This window comes from Sylvia atricapilla, chromosome 3, assembly GCF_009819655.1.
Source record: "Sylvia atricapilla isolate bSylAtr1 chromosome 3, bSylAtr1.pri, whole genome shotgun sequence".
Classification (NCBI taxonomy): Eukaryota; Metazoa; Chordata; class Aves; order Passeriformes; family Sylviidae; genus Sylvia; species Sylvia atricapilla.
This window is the reverse complement of record NC_089142.1, coordinates 68027859-68049661: the sequence shown is the minus strand read 5'-3', so window position 1 is coordinate 68049661 and position 21803 is coordinate 68027859. Positions and strand designations below refer to the sequence as shown.

At 36.2% G+C, this 21803-nt stretch overlaps 2 long non-coding RNA genes across 2 annotated transcripts in view; one reads left to right on the top strand and one right to left on the bottom strand.

Annotated features, from left to right (window-relative positions):
* LOC136359230 (uncharacterized) overlaps positions 1-21803 on the bottom strand; it is a 177848-nt gene that overhangs the window by 1893 nt on the left and 154152 nt on the right. The gene's annotated exons all lie outside the window — the stretch shown is intronic.
* LOC136359231 (uncharacterized) overlaps positions 1-21803 on the top strand; it is a 195394-nt gene that overhangs the window by 173424 nt on the left and 167 nt on the right. Inside the window, exon 2 of the long non-coding RNA XR_010743242.1 lies at positions 21272-21765. This is a non-coding gene — a long non-coding RNA (uncharacterized lncRNA). The remainder of the gene's footprint in view (positions 1-21271; positions 21766-21803) is intronic.

Below are 21803 nucleotides of genomic sequence, written 5' to 3'. Positions count from 1 at the left end.
TTATGCCAATGTAGCCGAAAGGAGAATTATCTTTTTTTTTTTTTTCTCTCCAGCCCTTCTAGTCATCCATGAATGAGTTCAGAATTGATTTTGGTATGAAAAACAAACGGGCTCTCATGTAATTTTTAATTGATTAATTAATTTAATGTTAATATTAATATTAAGAATGTCCCATTATGAAGCCTTTCTTTTTGGAAGTATTCTCAAACTATAAAAATCTGTGAGATTCTCAGTCTTTATTTCTGGGACTTCAGTATAGTGTTTTCTGAAAACTAACAAAAAATATGAGACAATTTGAAACCTTAAATGACCTGTTTTTCTTTTTATTCATTATTATTGGCTTGAAGTTTTGATTCATTTAATCTAAAAACCAATTATGGGAGCAATTGTTTCAAGTCTTGTTGTAAGAGACGTAAAAATTATAATCAGTCTTGAAGCATCTATGTCTACTTGGAAACAAAAAGCCCTCTTAGGCAAGTTTTGATATATGAGACTATAAAACCTCTTATTGGAGTTTTGATATAATATATGTAGGATTAGAAATATTTGTTGCCATGTTTTGTGGCCCTGTTTATCAGCATTTCCTAAGGATGTGTTATTGGGATACAACTCTACACTGGGCTTCTTTTCCGGCTCCAGATATAAAATGCAAAAAGGTAAATCCTGCAGTGCTTAAACATATTTAATGTAAATAAAAGGACTTGACAAGGCAGATAGAATTCAGCAAATCATTTGCTCCTTTGATCAGGCTATGATTTGGCTTTATTTGAAAAAATGCTAATTATTTAGAAAAGAAAGAAGGCAAAATATTTAAAGGAAGAATCTATGTAAAAGCTGTGGCAACATTTTTATTTTTTCTCATTTCTAATGAGAAGGTTGCTGAGTTAGTAGGAGGCTGCATAGGGAGTATAAACTCGGTGCTTTTTACTCTTCAAAAATTTAGTTGGAATAATGTGTGTCTTGCCACTGAGGACTGTCTGGAACCCACATCTGTGCTAAACATTGTCTCAGGGTTGTCTTATTTACATTAGTTACCAAAGGCAAAATTCTCTGTCAGCTATTTTGCAGAGTAAATCTAAGCAAGGGCAAGAGAGAATATATGTGTTTCTGCTTATCAGTTCTGACCTTTCTGAAGTTTGAAGGCTGATGTAATTTCAGAAAAAGCGTTTATATGAACTAATTAGGTGACATTTATATGAACTAAAGGTGACATTTAGATATGACATGATAAATGATGATATTTCCAAAACCCCTTAATTTATGTTGCAAACCTGTTAGTATTTTCATTTTTGTCTCTATAAGCAGTGTGAGAAGATCCTGAAATAGGGTCCACCTTGTGTTATATTGAAGATATTTATTCAGTGGATTTCTGCACAATTTGCATTGGTCTGACATTAGCCAGAGCAAATTTCAGTCTCAAAAAGATCCCAGGCAGGACTCCAGACCCTTCCCTTTGAAATCTTGACATGATGTAAACTTACTGACTTCCCTGAAGTTGATACAAATTTATATTCCAATTTTTTTTTTGCCTTTGGAGTGAAGATTTTTTTTAATATGTAAGAGTATATGTCAGATCTAGCTGTTAGGTGTTAAGCATACAACATATACTGCAGGGCATTTCATGTTAATTCAGTGTGGCCAGTAGTGGGTGTGACAATGAGGTGTTACTGATGTAAAGAGATCAAAAAATAAACTGTACAGAGTCACCATGTGATTCATTTGCTCTGATGTGGCAGCAGCAGAAACAGGGGCTGGTCTGGCATGTTGGGGCTCCTCATTTGCTGCGTCTTACCAGCACCCTCTTTACCCCACTGTCTCACTGCAGGGGCTCCTACAGTGCTTTGCTAAAAGTTGGGCTGAACGTGAAACACAGGTTGGCTAAGTTTTGTTAGAGTGCACTTTCAAGCCAATAGTAATAAAACTAGAGTGAAACTGGGAAAAAAGAAAAAAAGGGGAAGGGACAAAGTATGTGCGAGTCATAAGGGGTTTTCCCACAAGGGAAAATCACCTGTCATTCTCAAGCAGTGTATTCTGTTTTGAGAAACAATGTCAATATTAAGATGAAAGATGATGACAACTAATTTATACTGCAACTTTTATGGTATCTTACATCCTGTGTGTGTACTTTCAAGAAAAGATATGATTATCTGCTTTGGTTCATTTAAAGTTCAAAAAGATAGAAAGAGCTGTCATTTCAAAGAAGTATTTCAGTCCAGAGATGTGCTGAGAGCACAGTATATATCCTATCAAAGGGGTAATCTCACATGCTATTGTCTGTGCATCTCAAGTGTTTTCAAATATATCACTGACTTTTGCAACCATTCCCAAAACTCTGCTCCTCTGATCTTGTCTGATTTTCCTGTTGTGCAAGCAAGCCAGAGCACTGGGACAGAGGGACAAGCACAGAGGGACTTGTGACAGCCCAGGGGTAATTAATCAAGTGCCTTCTTTAGGAGTTTGGGGAAGGATGGCAAAACAACATCAAGGTGGAGAATGATGCTTTTGAGTCTTACTTGTTTTTACAGTTTCAGGATTTTCACAGCTCTAACTAAATGGAAAAATGGTTCTTGAGACCATTTTTAATAGCAATGATTTTTGCATGATTTTCTTTTGCTGAGGTTTCTGCTGAGAAATTCTTCATATTTTGTAGTAGTCTCATCACAAATAGGAATTTGCACATTGTCAGAGATATGTACCCTTGAAGTTCAATTACACATGAAGAAATATAGGAGCAGCAGTGAGAGCTGGAGATATAACCATCACTACATTGAAAGTCAGAGATAAGTGTGAGTAATAGAGTTGGTAAATTCTTTACCCATAGAGAAATGTCTAAATAATGAGATCTTTTTAGACTAAACCTTCACGTTCTATTTAATATGAGAATTCCATTGTCTGTCTAGTTTTGTGGAATTATTTTTGGTCACCTCTTGCTCAGAGCCCTCTGCCTCCACACCCTCCTGCTGGCAAACTGAAACTGGACTATTCAGATAGGCTTGTTTGTTTTTTTCCTTACAGAGAACCCAATTATCCACTGCTGGTACAAAGAGCAAACAACCAGTCAAGATTGCAAAGCCAATTAAAAAAAAAAAAGAAAAAGCTTAGCTATTCTCCAAAACTTTATCTAATTGAAATGATGCATGGTACAACTAAAAGTTCACTGATGTAGATGCAGTCAAAGATTTTTCTGCTAAGCATGGCTGACACACGGATGTTTAAGGAGTAGATTTGATTTTGTTTGTCAGAAATGCGTGTCTTGCTCCAACAAAAGGCTCAAAGGATTTTGCCACAATGTTGCCATGTGACTAAACGTTGTTCCCTGTCTAATACCTAAGCGATTCTCAGTGCCTTTTTTGTTTTGTTTTCAATCCCCTTTCAGCTTATGAATTTTTGACAACACAGAAGTTGCCGGCAACTCTGAATGCCCAAATTTTAATTCAGTTCAAGTGCAAAATAGCTGTTAATAATGACTTTTGGATTTCAGGAATTTAGCAGATTGTTTCAATGATCCGTGCTAATTTACTGAGTTTGCAAATTAATATGTTTCATTTTGCAAAACCTTAAAGAAGTCAGTAAAGTTAATTGTAAGCATGTTGGATTTTCATGTATACCTCTTTTTAAAAAAATACATTGGAAATTGGAAATGAGAATAGATTTCTTAGTACAAAATATTTCTATGATCTGACATTCTTCTTACTGACCCATTGTTATTAAATACACAATTATGTGTGAGTTATGTATAATAAATATACAGCTTGAAAAAGAAGGGGTTAGGATGATGGCTGAGTGCAATAATAATGAGTGAAGTACTCAATTAGATTTTCATACAAAAAACTTCAGGAAAACAAGAGGAATTTACTGAATTGCAATATTGTAGTAACTGATACAAGTTATTATAAATAGGTATTTAAAATGCATTCTCTTTCTTAGGTAATGTATGCTAAAAAATTTGCTATTTTGAAGGTAATACTGCATTAGTAAGAACTTGTATCTAGTACAATTTGATAATTCAATTTGCTATAACGACTGTGTTGCTTGCAAAAATATTGCCCAAGCCAGATGGCTGATGTTTCTAAAAGCTTATTTCAGAGGCATACAGAAGATTTGTTGGAACACTGAGCGGAGGTACAGAAGTACTTTCCATGCACATCCACTTTTCCATCCGTGCTTGGACGCAGCCAAGAGTCAACTCTGATCTTAAACCAAGTTTCTGACTTGCTCTAATTTATTTTGACTTATGTAACAGTTATGCTCGTTTCAAATATGGACTTGAGTCCATATATTGAGGGAGCCTGGAGTGACCTTACCACTCTCTACCTGTAGAAAGGGTGGAGACAGGTGGGGGCTGGTCTCTTCTCCCAGGCAACCACTGATAGGCTGAGATGACAGAGCCTCAGGCCATGCCAGGGGAGGTTCAGGCTGGACAGCAGAAGGAATTTCATCATGGAAGGAGTTGTTAAACACTGAAACAGACTGCCCATTGAGTTAGAGTCACTAACCTGGGGAGGTGTCCTGAGAACGACTGGATGTGGCACTCAGTGCCTTGATGTGGTTGACATAGATGGGGCTGGGTCAAAGGTTGGACTCAGTGATCTTAGAGGTCTTTTCCAACCTAAATAATTCTGTGACTAGAAGTTTCCCAGCCAGCCATTGAAGCATGTCTTGAGAGATTTCTGCTGGTGAGTGGGCAAAAAAGTTTACAGTGTGGTGTTACTACTATCGTAACTTCATTACCTTCTCTTCTTTTTAAAATGATGAGAGGCAAAGACAATGGCAATGGAATTTGAAGTGATGTGAAGATTTTAATGTACTTTTTAATGTGATTCCTAGCATCTTTGCAATGTTTTTCTACATGCAATCCAATCTTCTGGCAATAACAAGGCACAACAATTTATCTTTTAACACAACAATCTAACCTAATTATTGGTGTTTATAATACATAATTTTCAAAGAAGATTATTCTGTTAGATTAGTTTCAAACAGAGTAGGTGAGCTTTTTTCCCCTTTTCACTGTTAAGCCTACTTGTCATGCATGTGAATGAAACTCAAAGAAAAGCTTTCAAAACTCTTCTCGAAATGGCTATTTCTTTTCTTTGTGCATGCATATGACATTCAATGTTTGAATCAGCTGTTACAAGTCACTGGGCCCAAGACTGACATTAAGTGACCACTAAAAGTTGTTTGAATGTTCAGCTGAAGACATGAAAAAACAGATTCACTTGTTACTTGAGAAATGTTCCATGTAAATTTTCAGAATAAATGTTCATGATGGCCTTCACATACTATCTTTCTAAATTTCAAAATAGCACTGTATGAAATGCAGTGCTTCACAATTTGGTTCAAAGAGTTTGCCATGTGGTGGTGCCATAGAGTTGGTGTTTTTTGGTGATATAAATAAGAAAATTGACTTTTACTGTCTTGTTTGAGTGGAAAAGTTGGTTTACATTAGACTGGTCTAGAAATCATCATTCATAAATTATTTTTCTGTTTATAAAATTGCACATTATGCTTCTTGTGGAAGTTTTCCTGGTGAAGCCCACATAAGGTCAGGTGTTTGGTAACCCTGGTGAAATATATCTATAGTTTATGAACATAGAGTTCTCTTCCAGCTGCTGTTGCTTCTAGCTCAACCTACGACTCTTAAATGTATTCTCTTCTGTATTTCATCACAAACAATAATTAGGCTATTGTTATCTATTTCCTAGATCCATCTTATGAGGATATGATGATTCTGCAGTGTCAATATAAGTTATTAACAATAGTTAAAACTGTGCCAATAGTAAAGTTGGTTCTGCAGTAAAAAAGGGGTTGATCTTCAGAGTGAGCAGATTCTGCTTTATTTCCTAATTGTGCAGTCTTAGTTCCTGCAGAGGTGAACTTTAAGAACCCTAAATAATTAATTAGTTTCCAGTAACATCGTGTAAAGGCAAGGATGCTCTGTGGTCTCAGCAGTGCCAACACCTTTAAAGCAGTATTAGTCTTGGGTTTCACAAGGCTGTGCTGAAGTCTGGTATTTTGTGCCTGTCACCTGTCCCCGTGTTACTGCAAAGCTGTTAGGGCAGCTATGTGCTGAAACAGATTGGAAAAGTGATTCATCTTCTTTTCTTGTGAGAGGTAGAAAAAGGAGGAAAGAAAATTACCAAGAGATTGTCCAATAAACCATAGTTCAAATTTTTCTGTAGGCATCCAGAGAGATTACTTGCTGGCTATAACCTCCTCCTTGAAAAAACTGATGCAAGTTACAGTTTTTAAAGCATCATTCAGAAGCATTTTTCAATTAGATCTAGAATTGAGTGTGTGAAGTTAAAAACTGGTTAAATGCTGTGAAGCTATTTCTCTGGATACAAAACTGTAATTGTCAGTAATTCTGCTGCAGCCACTTAATACTAAAGTTGCTGTTAACCAACACTGACAGAAAACTGTTTTCAGATGTAGAACAGTACCAGCAAAAGTAAAAGTCGATTAAACCCTTTGAAGCTTTGCAGTGCTCATAAAAAATGTTAATACCTTATGTACCACAAATTAGCACCTTCTTTATAAGGTGAAAAAAAAAAAACAACATAGAGATCTTTATAAGTTCAGTATCTCAGGCTGTATTTTTTTAGTCATTAGTAGCTGATCTGTACCCTACAGGATTACCCATAAATTCAAATACTCACCAAGAAGAGGCACAACTCTTTTGTTTGTTTCTATTCAGATTTTTCAACCCATGTTACAAGGAGTTTCTACCACCTTTATCATTGCATTTATCACACAGTACCACCAGCATGAAGGAGAATAGAGAAACATGGAAATGAAAGCCGGAGGTTAAAAATACTAGCCTAAGGCATTTCTAGCCCAGAAATGAGCATCTCACAGTTTGTGGAGTCAGATGCTTATCTTACTTATCAGAGTAAGAGAGAAAAAATGTTTATGGCTGCTGCTGTGGAGTACAGGCTGGCTGTGAAGGCAAGCTCTGTCAGTGCTTGCCAGTGTATTTCAAAAGTTAGCTGTGACCCGTTGTATATAGTTGCCTGTTGATCCCACTTCCGAAAGCAAGTTGCAGTCATGCATTTTTTTCCTGCAAAGTTCCACTGATACTGAGATTCTGCAAATAATGGAGAAGCTGCTACCTGTAGTCATGTTCTCCATCCTGGAGAACTGGAATAAGAGACCAAATGGTGCACTCTGTAAGTGTCTGGAACAGAGCAGGTATTTCAGGTATAAAAAAATCTCTAGAAAATGAAGATAGTATTTCTCTAACATGCTCTTTGATATGCACAGTGCTGTGGAACAAAACCAGATTTAATATGAGGCATTCAGGCACAGGGGAAATATTTTTTTCCTGCAGTATTTGAAATGGATTGAAAATGTGATGCAAGGAATTAAAAATCAATTAATTTATATAAAATCAATCACAGCAATAGTCACAACTCACACTATCAAGTTACCAAAAACAGTATATCAATTTTCAGTTTATACTAGTAACTTCTTACTAGTTACTAACATCTTTTTCTAAGTGCTTTAATCTGCTTTAGATGCAAAACATTCAGTCCATTGATATCAGAACTGGACTTGCTAATGTTAAAACAAAATTTCTAACACATACTTCATGTATTCTTGAAGTCTATTAATTTAAAAATAGGTAGAAATATCAGTGTTTTGATGTCAATTTTTTCTTGAAATTAGTATTGGAGATAAATGTGAACAGCAAGAATTTTTGTGCAGGATTTGTCTTGCTGCTTATACTAGATATGGTTGGAAAGAGTTGCTTTTATTTATTATGAGGTATTTAATTGCATGGAATGGATGAAATGGACTGAAACAGGAAGACAAATGTGAGAAAGCTCTCAAAAAAACAAATCGTCAGCTAGGCGATTGGCTTTTTCACAGCTTTCTACTGTGTTCTGATTCATCAGCAAGTTCTTTTGCCAGACTGATTTATCTGATTTTCATAACTTTCTTTAGAAGCCATCTCCTCAGCCATTTTAATGACACTTAGTAGTTCATTCTGATCCACTTCGGTGTTTTGCTTTAATTCAAGAGCCTTTCCTTGGCAAGGTATAGTAAATTCCTTCATCTCAATTTTTCTGTGAATATATGAGGACTCATGCAAATTTAAATATCTTGTCAAGATTTATCATATTACCGTCTGAGGAAGCAGATGTATTTCTCATAACTCAGACTATATCCTCTTGCCTTCATTACTAATTTTCCAAAGAAGGTTAATTTTTTTTTTTTTAATTTTTCTTTCTTCATTTTTTAACAGGTTTGTGAAAGCAATAAAACATTATTAATCTGTAAATGCAGCTGAATAAATGGATTAATTCTTGGGCTTGCTTTTCTCTTTCCTATGTTTATATCAACACTGACTCTTTGTCATACATTATAAGGGACATATGTGGGAGTAAAAAACTGGCATGTGTACTGAAAAGGTAAATTAGAACAGAGGTAATGTCTTAGCTCATTTCTCTCTCCATGGTAGTTAGGGCAACTTTTTGAAATATGTCCAAATCCCAAGTGTCCTTTCTACTCCCTACCTGAAGGCAAAAGAAGGCTTAGCTGTGCCTTGCTCTGTTAGGAACAATGGTGGTGGATCTTCATGACATGACTGAGTTACCAGCCCCCTCTTGGTCTCCTGAGGGCACCTGACAGTGAAAACTGTCTGGGGAGAAAAGCAGTACGTTTAGTTTTTCCTTGTTTTGAGATTGCTGCTTGCACACCGTCTCCAGCACTGTCATGATGTTTACGTGTCTCTGCTTCTGTCTTTGCTTTCATTCAAAATCCCTGTGAAAAGTCCCAGTCAAATACAAAAGTTAAAAGTGTAAATAATAAAACAGTCTGTGACAGAAGAGTTTCTAACGCACCTTTTAAACAACTTTAGCTTCCAAACAGCTGTGGCTGATGCAGCAGTTCAGGTGCTCCCTGTTGCTGGAAAAAAGATCATTAAAAGGGCTACCAAGAAATTGCTAAAGGAGAGAAATGCCTCAGAGAATTGAGAGGTAGTGGGAAAAAGAGGGAGGAACAGAATCATCTCAGCAACAGAGGGGAAGGACATGAAATTAAAAAAATATATATTTAGAGGCTTAAGGAGCAACAAAAATTTAATGCTGCAGATCAAGAAAAAGTAAGTTTAAGAGATTGACTTTTTTACAGAGTTGGAAGGGAAAGTAAGTCAAAGACTGAAAGAAGGGTTGAAAGAACACATGGACTTCATTATTGCAGGTATTTTTATAAATTATAATCTAGTTTCTTCTTTTCAAATGTAGCATGAAATTTGAATAGTCAGGTTCAGACCAAAAGCTGCTGGCTTTTCTCTTGGAAGTGTTCTTTGAATATTATACCCTACTTAATTTTGTGAGGGGAAAAAGGAGTATTGTTATTACCTTACCCTACAATGATGGGCTAGGCAGCAACTGATTTGGCCATGGGTTTGCTGTGAGAATCCTCATGAGAGAAACACAGTTGATCAAGTGTGCTAAAAAACGTAACCAGAGGGAAGAAAAAGCAGAGAATTGCACAAGGAAAACATTGGCTCTGAAATCAAATTACATAAATTACAATGCATGTAGAAGTAACCTATGTTTTGCACTGACTCTTGTACAAAAATTAGAGAACTTTTTTTTCTTTTTCCTCTGCCATGCATTTTATAATATTCCTTTACTTTATATCGTTACTGTTATATCCTTCAGCTGTCTCTTTAGAAAATACTTTTCCTTTCCATTTACTTATATTTTCTGACTTCTTATCCTACTTCAGGGAAAAAAAACAAAAACAGAAACAAAAAAACAACCAACTAACAAAACAAAAAAACAAAACAAAACAAACAAACAAAAAGCAAACCTAAAACAACAAAACAAACAAACAAAAAAGAAAGAAAGGACTAAAACCCCACTCAAAATTCTTTTAAAATAGAATCCTGTCATCATGCAAAGCACTCTGAATTTTAGACTGCCATAACTCTTGGCCCTGGCTAGTAACACTATTCTTTCATCTTATCTTGTCAGAACTGGAGTAAGACTTGATAAATACACAGAGATAATCTTTAAGCTGCCAGCATTTAATGATTATCCCAGGATTGCTTGGAACAAGAAAGATTCCAAAGAAATTGTCATCCTTTGTAGGAAAATATTTTTGAAATTGTCCTGTACATGACTTTTTATTAGATTAAGTATGTAATCAGAAAAAATTTTGATCCAAAACTTTGAGTGCTTTGAAGTCACAATTCAAAGGGAAAGTTATCTGATTGTTTTAGAAATGAGCAGTAAAATATTGATGGAAATGCTGGTTCAAGGACAGAGCATGGGTTATGGACTGTCTCTTCATCTGAGCCCTGTGTATATCTCTAGGAACTTGTAACAAGACAAATTCCCCAAGGCAACATTCTTCTACTCTTAATGAATTTGAAGTAAGTTTACACAAACTGCTTATTTTGGATCTATGAACTGTAGAATTCAGTTGCAGTTCCCTAGAAAGAAATCTTAGAAAGTGTGCAAAAGCTGAAGACAGTATGGTTTAAGAAGTCTCGTTTTAAATATATCTGCACATTTATAGGTGTAATTTCTGATATTGAACAGATATTTGTCTAGAACTTTGAAAACCTGTTAATCTGTCCATTTCACTACTTGTTTTATTACCTGCTTCTAAACCCAATACTGATCTTGTACACTTTGTAGATCCCCAGGCTCAAGTGAAAGAAAAAAAAAAAAAAAAAACAAACCTTTGTAATTTTATGCAAACAAAAAAAACTAATGCAGAGAAAAAAATAGATCACTTCCATCACATTTACCATTCCAAGTATTCATAATGTCCCAGAATTTAGCTGTGGTAGTAAGCAAGTAGGGTTACATTATTACAAAAATATGTAGCTAATTGGCATAAAAAAAACCAACCAAACAAAAAAACCAACACATGTATTTTACTGGATTTCAGGCACTCTGAATGAGAATGTTTATCTGTAAGTAAAACTCAACTACTTTTTTTTTTTTTTCCCCATTGGTATGTAGATTGGGCTTCAAGTAAATGCCATGCTTACTGTTCAGGACTGCAAAACATATGCCAGCCTAGTATTAAATCACAAGTCAGAGAATATTTTGTGTTCAAGGGGACCTACAAGGAACAAGTCCTTTTTTTAAGTGAATGGTCCATTGAACTCACAACCTTTTTTATTAGCACTGGCCTCCACTGAGCCAATCTTATGGGCTGTTGTGTTAACTTTGGTAACGGGAAACCTAAAAATAGAATACATTAATTTTTGTCAATAAAATTAAGTTGTTGCCTAACCACAGGTGGGCTTGGCAGTTACTTGTGAGTAATTGCTTTCTGTTTCTTGTCACTGATCATTGTTTTAGATGATCAAGATTGTTGTCTTGATAAGTATTCCACAGGAAAAAAAAGAAAAAATAAAGAGAAAACTTGAAGAAGTTTAGCTATCACATTTAAAACAAAAAATTGAAAAAAATATAGGGATAAATCCCAAACCACACTCTGTTGAACAACTATTTTCTAAGATTATTTTCATTTTTTTAATGAAACATTTTTCTGCATAAATCAAATCTGATTATAGCTAAAAACTGGAAAGCTAAAAAAATAATTTCACTTTCAATATGCATATAAAATTAGAATGTTTTTATATCTGCTTGAACTCTATTTGAAGAAATAACCTTAATTGAAAAGATTATGTATGGCTGTATTCTTTAAATTTCTTTAGCAATAAAAAGCACTTTAATCTTCCAAACAGTACCAATACAATGATATTAGAATGCCTTCTTGTAAAGAGGAACTTGTTTTTATTGATGCAAGTGAAAAAAATTAAATCCCAGAATACATTTGGAGGAGTGAGACCATTTTCTAATTGTCCTTTTTCCTTTTCTTGCTATAATCTGATGTTAGCATGTAAATCTGAGGTCATTTTTCGTCACTTCTGAACAAGTATAAGAACTTCTGTTTCATAACAAAAAAGGTTTTCCATCATTAAAACTCTTAAAATATTTCAGCTGGATATTTCTCTAGTCAAATAGATAAAACACTCTTCAAGATCCGTTTAGATATTATGTAGAGATTAAATTTCTTTCCCTTCTTTTCTTTGTTTTGATTTATTACTTTGATTTATCTATATTTTAGTCTTGATATTAAATATTTGCTTAAAGATATTTTTTGTGGGGTTGACTTGTATCTTTACAGATACAAAATTCCCAAGTAGTCAACCTTCTCATCCTGTGTCTCGAAAATTAAAGTTAGTAGATACAATTAATCTGGACATGGGAAACTTTAGTGGTTCCCTGACAGAAGAAAAATTTAATTTCCTTCTAGTGAATGAGTTACAGTTCAACATATTTTCAGATATGACTTGCAGGGCAATGTTCTGGAATATGCCACTATAGAACATGTAGCAATCTTGCCATCTTCCCAATTCTTTTAGGAGAATTCAGCAAACTACTTTTTTAAAGTGAATTGAAGAGTGTGTAGATCTTGCATTGTAAGCTAGAGAAAAATGGTTCTGTGTTGAGGAAAGGCAAAGGAAGGGAAATAAAGAAAAATGTCCCTGGAAATTTCTCTGTGAGGCATTGTTTTGGAGGACACGTGTGGTTCTCTGTTTACTCTGGAGATAATCCTGGCTTGAGACTTGATTGTCTGTGAGGAGCCCCCTGGAACTGCTGTGCCACACAAACTGGTTGGCATTAAGGCTTGCAGGGTGCTCAGTGCGGCAGAAATATTGTAGCCAAACCTAAACATGCCTTTCAACAGTATAATACAAATCACGTAAGTTTTCTGCTCCTACAGTATTTGGTTGGGTTTTGGGTGAATTGTTTGGGTTTTTTTTTCTTTCACTAAAAGCTTTTCTGTCTAGGAGTGAATAAGCATGAATTTCATCAAAATAATCTTTTGGAATCAGTGACCTTAATTCTTCCTCTTGAGCACAGTGCATTTAGAAGTGGAAAAGAGGTACTCCTTTCCTTGTGCCTCTTCCCTTTGATGTGAGCTGTGGCTTGAGCGGAGTATTAGGTTGCAGCAGTTTAGTAACATTTTTTTTACTATAAAAAAAAATTGTATTTTAATTACTATAAGGTGAGGATATGGGAAACAACCAATCACTTCAGAGCAGCAGAGGATGGTGAGGGTTTTTTTTGTTTTGTTTGTTTTTGTTTTTTTTTTTTTTTTTTTCCTAAAATTTAGTGTGGATTATGGGGTTTTTAATTATCTCAAACTTGTGAGAAGGAAATTCCAGTGAAGCCCGGCAAGTCTGCTCTATCATTTGGTCAATACTGTTGCACTGTTAAAACAGTCAGAAACAAGCTGAGGACGATATGTGCTGAGTGGATGTAAACAAGGTGCATGCTTCTTTGAAGTATAAAATCCTAGGGGAAAGGTTGTGTCTAAAGTAAATAGGCACAGATTGGTTGCACATCAATTTGCTGGAGAGAGTATCGTGAGTTTACCAAGTCATTTGAATGCTAGACCGTTGTAAAAAGCATAGGCATCTTTTAAATAAAAGTAATTGTCAAAGTCATGTCCACTATAAAACTGTTCTCTGCATGAGTGCAAAACTCTGTCTCAACTAACTTTGCTTTGAAATTCACCTCAGTTGTATTTGCAAGTAAACAACCAACAGCTACTCTCTGTCTGCCTGAAATAAGATGATTCCACTTGGTTGAAATTTTATAAGCCTCACCTGGAACTTGCCTTGCTCAATCCTTCTTACTACCCATCATGGGTTTCCTTACACTTCTTTCTTCTCTTTCAGAGTGGTAGGCTTTTAAATAAATGGCAGTTTTACATCTAATGCATATGTGTGTGTTTGAGACATCAACACACTTTTTATAATCTCATACTGCTTTTTGAATTTACAATCTTATTAAAATTTTGCTAGTTGTTCCTTTTCTTTGCTGGGCTGAGAAAGAGCTATTTTCATATAAATAGCAGAACCTTGAAATGTTGACTTATTTGAAGTTATATAATAAGGAAAAAAGTTTTGTAAATGGAATTTATTTATTTGCTGCAAGGTTTAAAGGCTGTCCTTGAAAATTACTAGGTATAAGGAACCAACCTATGATTTGAGCTGATATTGCCATTAAATTAGCTCCTCATAAAAAAATGTACTATTTAAAGGAATAGATGACACCAGAAACAGTTTTTAGCAGTGCTTTGCCAAACAATCTTCCAGAGCAGTACTGATATTGAGCAATTAGGAATGCTTGCTTCTCTTTTTCCATCCATGACACTGGATTTCTTTCATTGACTTAATGTAGAACAAGATTATGATCTTATTCCTGGACTATAAAAAAAGGATATGCAGAAAATTAATTTTCTTTTAAAAAGATAACTTTCATAGTAAAAACAGCTCCTGAGCTTCTTTTCCTGTCTGTAACAAGTATATTTGCTTGGGTGGCAGTACTGTTTTAAAAAAACAGGAGAGCATGAGGTACTGCTCTAATGCCAGTTGAAGCTACCTACACTTTCCCAGGGTTTACAGAGGAAGATCTGCAGGTCAGAGAACCTGTACTGAAAGAAAGGTGGCATGAGTGGTGCCTAAAGGGTGATATTGCAGCCTTATGTTCTCAGAATAATCTGGACAATGCAAAGATGTTCTTTTTCCTGTGGACAAGGGTGGTTAAGGGATATGTTATATTTGGAAGAGGCATACAGAGTAACACCTGGCTCTCCTCCCTGCTTCAGGGCTCAGTCCAACAATATGCCATCCTTGGCAGAATTCTTGTCAAAACCTGAATTTCAGTTATGAATCTTGAAGCCAACTGGTTTCTCCATTGGCAGATGTGTACAATAATTGGTTGTGTAATGACTGTCTCTCTATCTGGCATTACCTGTTACACAGTTATATACATCAGACTCATTTCCTCATTGCACATTCTTAATGCTTAGATTTCTGTTCACGAATGCTGCTAATTAAACAACAGAAAAAAAATCAGGTAGAAATACAGGAAATAATGACTGAGTTTAGTAGTTGCTTTGGTGACTTAGAAATTTAGTTTAGCAATCAGTGGATTCCAGACCATTTTCAGATAGTGGGGAAGAGGGTGATATTTTCTGGCTTGAACAATCTTCAGACCTTGAGTTTTTCAGTGAAGGAAAGGGATAGATTTTTATTCAGACTCTTGGCTTAGTTTTGGGTAGAACCCAACTTGCCTAAAGTTGCCTATGTATTAGGTGTTTAATCTAAATTAGCCAGTAGGCTTTTTTCCTGTGATCCTGGGAAGAAGCTCCTGCAACAAATTCTTCACATCAGAACAAAATAAATAGTTAAGTTACATGGTAACAACAGCACTCTTCAGGACATTTGTTACATCTCTGAGAAGTTAAACCATAGGGATATTTCTGATGGAAAAGAAATAGTGTCTTTTAGAATTGATGCAGTTATCATTTTTGTATCATTGGAGTGGTATTATTGCTCCCAAATGCAGTTAATTCAAAAGTTACCCATACTGACACATTTTTGGCAAGGAACACGAGGCACAACAAGTTTGTTGGTTATTCTGCATTGGCATTCTGTTGTACTGATGTAAGACTGAGCTCAGCCTTGAGGGTTTTCTCTATCTCTTTGACTTTCCTTTTGCTGCATTTAGAAAAATAGCAGCATTCTGTCTCATTTGTAATGTCAGAAAGATGCATAATTCCTGTAATTACATTGTTAGCTTGTAATAAATCAGGGCCTTGCTTGACTTATGAACTCCATGAAGACAATTGCAGGATTTTTGTCTGCTAAAGTCTTTATTAAGTAATTTAAAATATTATCCCAGTGAGAACCTTTGCATTAGCTGATGTTGGGCTAGTATTACATTGCCTTCCAGAGGCAGAAAATATCATAAGGTAATGCTGCTAAAGATCTTAATTGTCTCAATACATCCTGGTGTTCTTTAATGCCTCTAAATTAGTTATGCAATTTAATATTGTTATTAAGTCTTGAATTGCATTACTTCAGCAGAAACATAAAGGTAATATGATTGTGTACCATGGAATGGAAGTACCTGTGGTTTTAAGGATTGTTCCTCAACACTCCAATTATTCAGTAAATTCCTAGATCAGAAGGTTCATAAAACATTTTACCGGTATGTTCCTGGTGGCTGCTGAATATATAACTTAAAAGGTCAAAAGCCACAATTATAGATACTTCAGAAAGACAGTATAAGAAATCAAGGCTATTGCTAATAGCTTAAGTGCCTGTAGAATTGGAAAAGATATTAAATAAAACATTTTTTGAAGGAAAAACACTGTTTCTCATAGTCCAGGGAAAGCCAAACACAGCAGTCCCTTCCAGTCTAACCAGACTACTTTTCATCTTACTTTCAGATTTGGCTTTTGGCTTAGAGCTAGTTTAGTTTAGTTTTTACAGAATCTAGATAGGTATCTGAAAATTTTAGTATTCCTGGTAGGTAGCATTGATTCATATCACTTTGGGTTTAGTCTGGTATAGTTAAGCTTTCCTTTAAGATGAAAATAGTTTTCCACTTCCATACTTCTGTACTTCAGCCTGTAAGAGAAAGAAAAGAGGTACGAGTCCTCTCCCCGGTTCCTAAGGCATCTAATTTTTCTGAAATATTTAACAAACCAAGTCACTTCCAGTCATAACAGTTCTCAGAAAAAGCCCATAATTTTCTTTGTTTTCTAAAGCAAAACTGTGAAAACTGTATTTGCAGGAAAAACAGAATCATTATGCTTTAGGGAACATCACTTCTTCTGTGAATGTATAGAAACAACACTTTCTTTTTGATTAAATTGAAATACAGAAGGAAACATGCACAGGCAAAACCCATGTTAATTCCAGCTAGAAAATGTGGCTGAGGTTACTATCAGTTCTCAAGAGAAATGTGTACTTTTACATTTTTATCTAGGTGACAGCACTTCCATTACTATAATGACCTGTGAAATGACAGGATAGCAAAGCAGTGCTGCGTGGTAGCAGTGATTATGGTGAATCAGTCTGAAGTGCCTGCTCTTATGATAGTGCCTGTGGGAGCCAAAGCCTAAGTACAGCACACAGACTTTCTGGTCTGCACTGATCCTCTGTCCTGGCCAGGGTAGAGGTCATTCTGCTGCTTTCATGGATATATATCCCATTAGAGCCTAATCTCCTGTACCACTGAATTTATATACTTTGGAGTCATTTACACTGTTTTACTCATATTAACTCAGCTGAGTAAATGTATATCAACAACAGATGTTGATTACTACTGCCCTTGGTAGTAATCACTTCCAAGCTTTTCCTAATACAGAATTAAATAAATCCCGAGCAAAGCCAAACTGTATTATCTGAGCAGAGGAGTTAAACCGTGATAGGAAAGCCACTGGCTTATTTTCCCTGGGCTGTCTAGTTTTAGTAAAGCATTGGGATGATACAGTATGCTTTGTCGTTTGGGATCTGATTCATTGATTAAGTTGTGAATTTAATGACACAAGAGCCTTGTGTCAAGGCTTTTTATCTTTCCACATATCATTCCTTTCTCATTTTTTCCTCCCTCATCCCTTCTCCTCACCAGGAAAAAACTGTTTAGCTTTTTATTTTGTGGAAACTAACAAACAGACTAAAGAAAAATTCACTATGTTGATAGAGAAAGAAATGATTGAGCTGCTTTTTCCATTACTGAAGTTCTGTATACTAATTCTATACAAAATTTATAGCAGATCTTTGACTTCAGCTCCACGGAGAACCATTCTGCAAGTGACCTTAAGAGGTTAACAGATTTTCAGATGCGAGCAAAGGCATGTTGCAGTCCCAAAAGATGCTTACAATTACCCCATTGGGGGTGAGGACTGTTTCCCCACAGATAAGCTTTCTCTTGGTTTTTCCTCCTTCAGGTGGCACAGGAGGACAGGGACAGGGGTTGTGATCACTTGATGGTAGCTCCTCTCTGCTGCTTCTTTCTCATGCTGCTCCCTCTTCCAACCTGAGGCATCCACAGGCTGCTGTCCTTCAGGATGATCCTGCTCCAGCCTGGGCTCTCCATGGGCCATATATCTCACAGGGCACTTCCAGTGAGCTACAGGGTTCATCCATACCCTGCGGTGGTTACCTTGGAGCCAGCTGGAACAGCACCAGGATGCACCCAGCATGAGGCATCCCCTGCCTCTCTTCACAGAGGACCCTGCAGTATGAACAGGGTTACCCAGAGCAGAGGTGAATCCAAGGCTTCTTAGCTAATTTTATTTTATTATTTCAAGTGACAGTCACTCTGGAGGTTGTGTAATGCTGCTGTGTTTGCTGCTGTCCCTGGGGTGTGCAGGGCTGCCTTCTTTACTTTCCCAGGGACCCTCTGGGTGGCTGGAATAGTCCCAGGGAATGGAATGGACATCTCCATCACAGTGTCGCAGGGTCCTGCCTCAGGTAGGGGAAGGCGCCTGCTCCACAGGAGCTCCAGCTGGGGCTGGAGGAGGGCAGCCAGGCTGTTGGCTGCACTGTGGATGTAAAATAGTGGATTTTTGGTACGTGGATGTTGGAGATTATTGCACCTCCTGCCAACAGCTTGTCTCTTCTTTTTGCTTATAAACATCGTCAATCACATAATTTCTCATCAGATGTTTCATTAGGACATTTTTCGAGTTTTAGTGTATCTTTGATACAAAATGGAGTTTTGAAAGAAATTCATGATTACTTGGATTTTCCTGTACTGCCTGGCTGGTGTAGTTAGGAAAGGCCAAATTATGTGACATTTCCTACCTGGGTATTCCAGTGAACAAGCTGCACATTTCCATTAACAGACTTACAATCCCTTTTCAGGAAAGTCCATCTGCTTCCAACTGATAAAGCAGCATATTACTCACTGCACGTTCAGCTGCCTCATGATAATTCAAAATTTTACTTGTGCTTTCCCACTTTCTCAGATTTAACACACCAGACGTATCTTGTGTACATAAGTCACACCCAAATATTTCCTCAAATGTTGAAAAGTCTACTGTTTCGTAAGACTTTTTTTTTTTTGTGTGTGTTTAGAGTAATCAGTTACAGTAAAACCACATTGGAAGGGGGGTTATTAGTTGCAGAGATGTGTGAAGAAAAGGCTGTCAGTACAGCAGTCATGAATATCTTGAAACTTTTGAGTAACTGTGAAAGAAATGGAGCAGTATGTTTGCTTGAGGCATCTTTTTCAGATAAGAGTGTCTTCCACAAGAAGGGGTAATGGGGTTTTTTTCCATGCATGTGGTGGAGCCTAATCTTTCTCTAAGTGGCTGGATGGATCAGAATATTTATAGACTAAACAGTGGCTAGAAGGGATTGGTAAAAACAATTAAGGATACCAATATGTGATCATGAGAAATGAATACTCATTCATCAAAACTGATTTATATGTGCCGCATAATGGATGATGAACATGAGATCCTCCTAAAGCTTACTTCACCTCACCCTAGGGCCAGCAGCTAAAACACATCAGCTCTGTTGGATTGTTCTTTGGTGTGTGAGCTTTTCTTGTGTTGATTGTGCACCCTGTACAGTTCAGGGGTAGATGCCTTTAACTGCAACAATATCTAAAGTAAAGTGGAACCACTTCCTAAATTATTAATGCTGACGACTTTCTACTAAATAGTAAGCTTCCTGTTTTGGTCTGTTTTATCATTATTATCTCTTAGTGTCATATAAAATTATACATGACATTTAAAAGATTACAGTGTAAAATAATCTTTGTCAGAGACACTAGTATTCAGGTATCAATAAGCACCTGAAGGAAAGAACAACAGTAAGAGAAAGTGTAATCACTTTGCAAATTTTAAAAAGCTTTTGTGGTTTATGCCAGATATGTAGAAAACATAAGTAATAGAGCAATTAGACTGAAGTGTTCTTCTAGTGTTTTTTTCCTGTTTTCCTTTTTCCTAGATGCTTGTTCTACTGATTATTCAGACACTGTAGTGCACTTTTGAAATGCTTTGTGTGTGGTCTGAACTGGGTTGAACACCTTCATTCTGAGCAGTCCTGAGTATTTCCATAATAGGCACTCAACTTTGTCAGTAAAATACTGACGTCACTATCCTAGAGTGAAACATGTGTGATATGTCTAGATTGAAACAATTTTTGAGCTATGAGACTGCCAAACTAAAATAATATCTTAAATGCTTGGATTTTGTTTTACTGTACCTCAGAACTTCAAACTGAAATAAAGGCTTCTAGTTCTTTAGCAGCTGAAAGAGAGTTGGCTAAGACAGTACTGTGAATTGACATGTCTTCACTAAGAACTTTGTCCTAAATCAGGATGTTAATCATATTTTTTTACATCTGTTAAACTGAAGGAAAGGAGCGTAAAATGGTTGGGTTTAGCCATCCTGAAAAGAGCAGAGCAAGTTGGATGAATTTGTGTGATACTGAATTTGTCCCAGCAAAGAAATTCTGTTCTGACCTACACATTGCACATTTTTCTGTCATATCAGTGGGGACGTACTTTTCAAGTGCACAAATATTACAGTAGCAGTCTTTTGCCATCAGTCTTTGATATTGTCTTGGTCCAGAATGATCCTAAACTCTTTCTAAAGGGACCCACTGAAAGAAGTACAACACAGAAATGCTTCTGACTTCCAGACTTTTTTATGTCTGAAGCTTAAGAATAAAAATATTTTCTGTGCTTTAAAGTCCATTGGAAATAGAAACTGCCGTTTTTCTACTTTTTTGGCATCAGGACCATATTCATTATTATTCATATTCATTCAACTACTAAAATGCTTCTTATCTATTTAGGTATCTTTGTAGGTGTTTTTGAGGTTGAAAAATGTAATGTGTAAAAATGTTGATTTTCAGAGGTTATTTCAGCAAGAAAATAAAAATATATAAGTAAGCCAAGTTTCTGAGACCTGTTTTGTCCTCACAGCAAGGCAAAAATTGAACATAATTCATTTAAAAAATCCCAACACATGAGATCACCTTTATCTCTCTTCATATACACTCATGTGAAGTTATTATGTATAAAGTTTTTATTACCGTATTATGTATAAAGTTTTACCACTCTGTGAATTTTATTTTTCATGGAGAGGAAGCTACTTGGTGAAACACGGGAACTAATTTTCTCAGTGTGGAGTCAATGCATGCAAATTTGTTATCTCAAGTAAGCAGGGTACAAATTACTGCATCCACAGTTTTGCTTTCCACAAAAGTACTTCTCTTTATTTAGAAGCCTTTCTGACGTTCTAGTCTCAAGTGAGATTTTATTGAAGATAAGTAGAAAGCTAAAGGCAGCACACAGTCTCTTTTTGTTTTAAGTAGGAATTCTCATGAATATAGGAAAGGAATTGTATAAGTCATAAAATGTGATTTTCAGTTCTGTATCTGGAATACCCGAGTGCCTGCCTGTCCTGACTGCAGCTTTCTTTTTTCCTTTTTTTTTTTTTTTTTTATTTTTATTTTTTTTTATTGAAATCACAGCTGTATTTGTGGTGCCACAAAATCCATTCCTCTCATCTTCATAGTGTTCCCATGTCCATAGAGCATAACTCCAATTCCCTTGGCTGTGCTGCCTCCCAAACCACACCCAAGCTAAAATTGTGCTGGGACCACTCTCAGAATTTTATGGCAGAGTTTAGGTGCCAATGCCTAGAAGCACCCCTCAAATTAAATTTTCTAGCACAGACACATACTAAATGAGGTTAGAGGTGGCTGATGATGACTTAAACAGGTCCATGGTTCGTGCTGATGGCTGGATTCGGGTTTGGAGGGTTTGTTGCCAGGGATGTTCTACTGGAGTTTGATGTTCTGCACAAGCTGGATTGTAAACTGGCCTTGGTCAGTGTTCACAAAGAGTACCTTTGTAGCTGAATATAGAAACAACACAAGCTTATTTGAGGAGACTTAAAATTCGAGTTTTAAATGCCAGAAACTTAATTTCCTCAAGTAGAAG